Raw genomic sequence first — 6,956 nt, 5'->3', positions numbered from 1 at the left:
AATTCAGGGAACTGTCTTACCTGTCCTGGAATCCAGATGTCAGAACTTCAGTGTTGTTTATGTTTAAAGTTTTTTAAACCCAAAATTACAGAGAATTCATTGCTCAGAGCACTGTCAGGAGAGCAGAAACAACTGACCAGAGATCTTATTTCATGCAGAAGAAAGTTGACTTTCTGTTTGAGTTACATGGGATAAGATAATCTCTATACATATTGTCATAACCAATTTTTCCGTTAGATCCAGAACTGTTCTGGAGGCAGTTAAATCTGTTTGAGCTGAATAAAATATTAAAAATCCTAAATTGCTCCTGAACCCACTTCCAGCATGCTCTAGTCTCTGCCACAGTTATTCCTCCAACAACTTCTGTTACTCCTGAAAACCATTTTGCCTGTGCTGCTTTCAAGGGACAGCAATCAATACTTAATTCCACACTGCTAAACCCCAAATTTTTTATTTATCTCACAATAGGAAATTTTCAGGGACTGTCCCTCAAGAAGATATTATACAACATATCTTCCCTTCCTTTCATTTTTCTTTTTAGCTTCGTTTAGAACACTGAGGCATGATTAATACTGAAGTGAATAAATGAATTTCTGTTCATTTTGTTGGCCCTTCCATTAGGGCCTGAGAGACCAGGTTAGATGTCATTCTTTCCAAATGCATTTATATAGATGTGTATACATTTATAATAACTACCAAAAGCTTAGGCAGTAGATTAATGGCCATGGAGATGGAAATAATCTATTTATCCATACGGCACACAGCAAAATAAGGAAAAGTTAGCCACCTTCTCCTGAATGTGCTTATTTTTTGTGTGGAAAAATGAGTTTCAGAGTATGAAATGGGTCTTACTAAAGTGATTTGTTTCTTCACCTTCCTGGACAGACTGATGGGAGACTTGATGTGGCTTACTTTTATAATTTTGAGAACCTGATGGCAGGTTTTAATGGCCCTGAGCAGCCTCACCTGGGATCTCCCTCTGACCCTCCCAGCTCCCCATGGGCCCAGGAACCCATTTAAGCTCGGTCCTGGGCCTCTGATCCCTGCCTGAGCTGTGGACATGTTATTTTCTGTGCCTGTTATTGGCTCTTGTTGCTCCTGACCTGGGGAATGTTTTTTTTCACCCGGACCTTGTCACTGTAGTCCTGTTCATCAGTCACTGGCCTGCACCTGACCTTGGTTATCCTCACTGCAGCTGACCTGCATATTGAATTTGGGCTTGACCTCTGAGTGGCCTCATTACCATGAGCCTTTCTCATGATCTGGGCTCTCAGATGGCCCTGGCTGTCCCCCTTTGACCTGCTCAGAGGTGCCTTCAGGCAAAGTTTCAAGAGCATTTTTACAACTAACTAGTGACTTTCATTAACATCCTTGATATTTTACTGTTCTCACTCAGCTTGCAGTCAATTAACTATTAATCACGAGATACAAAGCAAAGCAAGACCCCAGCTTGTGCTATGATGACTAAAATTGTCATTGGAGCCACAGGACAAAGAGAACTGCTGCTTACTGCCTTAGAGAAGATGCAAACAAGGTTTTAATTTTAAAAAGGTGCTTTCTCCTGATTCTAATTCACTGTCACAAGAAACAGTGTGCTGATACAACAGAAGGCAGAGAGTCGGGAGGATGAGAAACCACTGACAGGTGAACAAATAGGATGTTTTAGCTTTTTCTGTTGCTGATGATTTGTAAATCATGCTCTAAGAATCCATTTCTTAATTACAGCATGGCTTTGGGGTTATAGTGGAACACAGTTTATAGAAATTATTTTTGGGTTGAGATTTTTAGCTTGTTCAAAGTGGATATGAACATGTACAATGAGATTGAATTCACTGCAGAAGCACAAGGAAGTTCTTGCTTCCTCTCAGTGCCTAGGCTTCTTCATTTTAACTGCAATGCTGACTTGATTTTAAAATATAAATATTAATTAAAAGCAAATTACTTTAATGTTTCTCTTTTTTTTATAACATTATAGCACAAGATCAAATATAGGTCAAATAAATATAGGTCAAATAGTTTTTGAAATTCATCTGGAATTTTATAGTAGTGGCATCATTTGTGACAGCGTAATTGGATCTGAATCTTCTGCTGAACGATCTTCTCTATAAATAAGTTTTTATTTCAGATTACAGGAGTTGAAATCAAGCCTTAGATAGCAGTGTTGGAGTTGCAGTAACATCTAGCTGTCAGTTGCACTAAATGCAATACTATTAATGTAGGTGAGACAAACCTTCCTTTTTATGGGAAAACTCCAGTTAATTTTTAAAGCAATGTTAGGCAGCTGTTGTGAACAAAGTTTTGATTTTCTTACTGTTATTCTTCTGCCAAAAACCTGTAAATGTGAAGTATTAGCAACTTGAAACTCTTGCCTGTGTTTTTGACTGAGAATCTCTTATGACAGCATTTGAGTTTGCTTTTAGGTGATTTTCAAAAACTATTTATTCAGTGATGCTCAAAGTACTGATTCTCCTGGAATCCATATTATCCACCCGTGTGTAATCTCTGACACTAGCTGAGGATTTTCCCAACTAGGTGACTTGATATCACATCTTCAATAATGTCTTTTTGCATTCACTAATGATAAAAAGCAAAAGATTCCTGGTAGCTGAGAAGTGAAATGTGGAGAGAATACAAAAATGCTGTAGTGTAAAACATGCTGATCTTTCTAGTGTTACCTTAGTGTCTGAGGTAAACTAGTTAGTTACCTTTGAAGGGGTGTGTGTGTATATTTGGGAATCATAACATCAAGTTACAGTGTATTATTATTGTGCATAAACAATATTGATATCACCTAAAAATGAACACTCCTGATATTGGAATGGAATGTTACAAAGGGTCTGTCCTGTAGTAGAGAAAAGCAGATATGGTAAGTAAAATGGAAAGTTCCTTTTTTTCTACATCTTTACTGTTGTCTCTGAATATTTTTCAAATTGTAAATGTAATTGCTTTTCTTGTTTACACTTATGGTGTATGGATTTGAGTATGTTTTTCATGCTGTAGTTATGGAGCCAGATCTTGCATTGGTACTTTCTGGGGAGCATGGAAGCCAGGGTCATCCAGGAAGTACCCCATAGCAGTCTGGAGCTCTCAGATTGACCTTCCACTTCAAGTATCCTGATGGAATCTGTTCAGTGCTTACTTAAAGAAAACCATACTGCATTATATAGCTCCATTTGTAATGTGCTGCCTTTGATTTTTCAAAGTCTGAGATCAGGATGGACACCTGCATGCCCAGGTACAGAATGCAGTCACACTGTGTAATCTCATCCTGCTCAGTTTTTATGCTTGTGAAGCTGTTTTTCTTGGAAATTACATCTAAATAAGGCTTGGTCAGTCCTGTTGTGAAGCTGTGTGAGATGAAAGCTTTAGGAGGTATGGCTTCAGGCCACTCAACACACATATAAGTCTTCTGAGTGTGTCAGCTGGAGTTCAAAAGGACCATGCTGGGTTTGGAGGCATTGCAATGAAATACCACTGGAAGAGATGCAGTATTTTTATGGAGGGTAATGTATCTTATTGATGCAATAGTAATGTAACTCTATATAAGTTTAAAAGCCCTCAAGAAACCATGAAAGTATAATTCTGGAATATGCTCAGTTTCTTTTGTGGTGTTAATATACCAAGTGCTGAGATTTTCAGATTACTCATCCAGAGGCATGAGTAATTTTTGAGAAAGGCCTCTAATTATGTGGTAAAAAAAAAATCAGATGTTCATCGTTATATGTTCTGTAGAAATGCTCTGTTTAAACTGTTTGTATTAGCTCTTGAAGCTGTAAGAGGGGTTATGATCTTGTTTTTCTCAGTGCTGTACAAACACACTTTGGAAAATATCCCCTGCCCATGCAATAGAACTGCAATGAGAGCACAGGAAATTCAGAGAATTCAAGAGAGTTATAAAATGTCATTCAAGTCTGGAAGTAACCACCTATCAGGTAATGCTTTTGTGAACTAACAGTGTAAACTTTACCTTTCACATAGATTCAATGGTCTGCTGTTACTTCTCTGCATCTTTCCCACCTGTTGTAGAAAGAGATCAGGAAGTAACCCTTCATGTCACAGTGATTGTGTCAAGACATAGAACTTCTGAATCTTTTCACAGAGTGCTTTTAAAATCACATTTAAAATTTAACACTTTTAATATCTAGGTATAGCTGAAAAGTGCTTTGGGGGACAGGACAGACAGAAGTAAAGCTCCTTTTGCTACTGTAAGGTGACTGTGGTAGTGTTGGAGTGCTGGACAGTGAGCAGAAAATATTCAGGGAGTTATAACAAGCTGTGTAACTGAGCTAACCCTTGACGAGGACAAAAGCCTTTTTATCCCTCTCATTAGTTACTGCTGATCTCACTGAGGCTGCACAGGTCAGTAAGAGACCATGGCCCAGGGCAGACCAGGTGCCAAGGCTTCTGCTCTAATACAGTTCACTCTCCTGGAAAGCTGAGTGCCTTTGCAAAGTAACAGCCCTGTTCAATTTTTGGATTCTTGGATAGGAGTTTTTCATTCTTTGATTATGTACTGAAACTGAACTTGGAAATGAGGGGAATGTGATTGCAAAACTGTGGATACTGTTGTCTTGATTGGGTTCAGCACTATTTACAGCTGAGCTTCTTATCTGAGTTGCCTTCCACAACTGAATCTGAATTTTTCCACCACCCGAATCATAGGAAATAGCTGGTAGTTAATCAGTGATGATGATGAGCTTTCTATTTGCTCATTCCTTGTTTGATCTGTGCATTTGAGTGAGGTCCAGGTAAAATCCAGTTTATAATATAACCAGGCCTTTTTGCACAGCTTTTTTTTTGCTAATAAAACACCCTGAGTGGGGCAGTTAGAATAAGGGTAAAGGTAAATGGAGCTTGCTGGCAGACATTTAATGAGTCAGGGAGGAGGCAGCCAAGACACAACTGCTCAGTATGGTCTTACCAGCATGGGTGAAGGCAGCATCCCAGTTTTGTCAGCATGAATAGAACGCTGGAGCTGAAAGGTTAAAAATGTACCTGCCAGTCTCAAACTGGTATGTCAGAAGTTGCCTGCTTTGCTTTTGTAAGGGGCTAAAAATGTGCAGATGCTAGAGGGGAGAAATTAGAGTCCATCTGTGCTGCTCTCAGCAGCAGTTAGAGGATTTAAAGAGCAGCTGAAGATGTTTTGAAAGCCAGAAAGGGATCTCTGAATGTCTGTTTTCACATAAATGGATGCAGCATGTGGTGGACCGAAGCAGACTGTTCAGATCAACTCTGAATTATTTGTGCAGGCTGCTGCTGTGAGCCAGAGGAAGAAAAGACTTGCAGCTATAACTTAAAGAAGAAAGAAGCTGCTACCATAAATACAGCTGCAAGCACGTCAAGGTTTCTAAAGTCTATTTGGTTTTATTTATTAACTCAGTGTTTTGCACAAACATTCAATACTCTTGCATCATGTAAGGCTGTGTGTTTACTGTGTGAGTAGTTGTGCACCTTGTTTTGGCTCTCTTGGTTTCTGAGGAGAGTCTGAAGAGGTTATTTCAGGACAGGTTAGGACCACATCCATAAGAAATGGAGAGGGACTGTCAGTCCACAGAGGTGTAGGCTGTATTTTTTTAGCTGGTTAGTGTATTTGTGTTTTACCTCTGTATCTGGGCTTATAAAGTTTCTGGGCTTTCCTTTGATAAATGTAGGATGGAGGGAAGCTGGTCTAGCTTAAAACTCTAGAAAAGACTTAGGCTCATTTTTGGTATTAATTGGTTTCTTTCCATGCTTGGAAACTGTAATGTGTTATTTAGGAAAATGTAAAGTTCTACTAGAAAAGCAGCAATCTGATCCTAGTTTGATTAATCTTTGCTTTACCAAATTTCTTCCTAAAACTGTGATATGACTGCCTTGGTGCATGGAAAAACATTGTACCTTTTCCTGTATTACAAAAACATAATGACATATCAATTGTATAGGAAGGCTAATCCAAATGGCCTCGAAACTAATTGGAATGCTTACCTTTGCTTCAACAGGCCTTTCTATTTAGTGTGGTGTGACTTGGCCCAGACCCCTTCTGAAAACAAAAACCAGCAGATGTTCCAAAAGTAAGGGTTTGACAGGCACCTTACTCACCAACAGCCTCTCTCTTGTTAGTGTTTCAGATGAGGAGATTGAAGTGGGTAATTAACATGTATGAGCTGTATTTACAAGCTGAAAACGTTTATTGTTTTATCCCTTGAAGACTGACTGCTTTGCTCAACAGTGAATGAAAGCAAGAGGAAAATGATCCTAGTTTTTGTGACAAATGTAAGGAACTAACTGGCTAAGGTCGTATGCAATTCTGGCAGCTATATTATGGTATCTCAGCTAACAAACTTCCTTTCATCCATCACACAAAGGAATGAATTCCCTTGTGATACCTGATACTACATTGTTATAATGAAATTCTATGAAGTTGAAATTCAGGCTTGTTTTAATGCATCAGATGCTTTTTGTATGTTTTGGACTTTTGAAACAGCCTCATGTTTGTAAGGTTACATAAAGCAGCAAGGTTTTGTATGAGGTAGAGGGAGGTGGGAGCTGCTGGTCTCCCAGCAGGTGATTTCCTCAGTAGACAGGAAGGCATCTCTGGAGATGTGGGGTGGTGTCATTCAGATGCAAGACACCATGGCCTGTATTTCCCAGTTTAGAGCAACTCTGTGGCAAGCAGTGTCCCGTGGAATAGGATGTGCTGTTTGGCACCTCTCTCTGCTGGTGGGAGCTGGTTGCTGCTGAAACCAGCAAGTTTCCTCCGAGGACTTTTTGCACCTAATCAGCTGGAGATATGTTTGTTTCCCCTAAGGCTCTTTTCCTCCCTCTGCCAGCTGTACCTGGTGAACCTGCTTTCCTGTGCAGGCACATTCTGCGATGCACCAAACACTCCTTCAGCAAGTTGCTGAAACATCCGCTCTGCACCAGTGAATGTGCCAGTATTATTCCCAAAGTGGTGTTGGGCAACTGATTTCCAAAGA

The 6,956-nt window shown here is 39.6% G+C and overlaps 1 long non-coding RNA gene across 1 annotated transcript; it reads left to right on the top strand.

Annotated features, from left to right (window-relative positions):
• The first annotated feature begins 4,741 nt into the window (after nucleotides 1–4,741).
• LOC146432256 (uncharacterized) lies at nucleotides 4,742–6,104 on the top strand. The gene is made up of 3 exons (XR_014854511.1): nucleotides 4,742–5,012; nucleotides 5,250–5,343; nucleotides 5,979–6,104. It is a non-coding gene; the product is annotated as an uncharacterized LOC146432256 (long non-coding RNA).
• Nucleotides 6,105–6,956: the final 852 nt, after the last annotated feature.

The sequence above is a fragment of the Lichenostomus cassidix genome, chromosome 11 (genome assembly GCF_008360975.1).
Source record: "Lichenostomus cassidix isolate B80296 chromosome 11, HeHo_3.0, whole genome shotgun sequence".
Classification (NCBI taxonomy): domain Eukaryota; kingdom Metazoa; phylum Chordata; class Aves; order Passeriformes; family Meliphagidae; genus Lichenostomus; species Lichenostomus cassidix.
The sequence above is the reverse complement of the archived record's forward strand: the minus strand, read 5'-3'. Positions and strand labels throughout refer to the sequence as shown.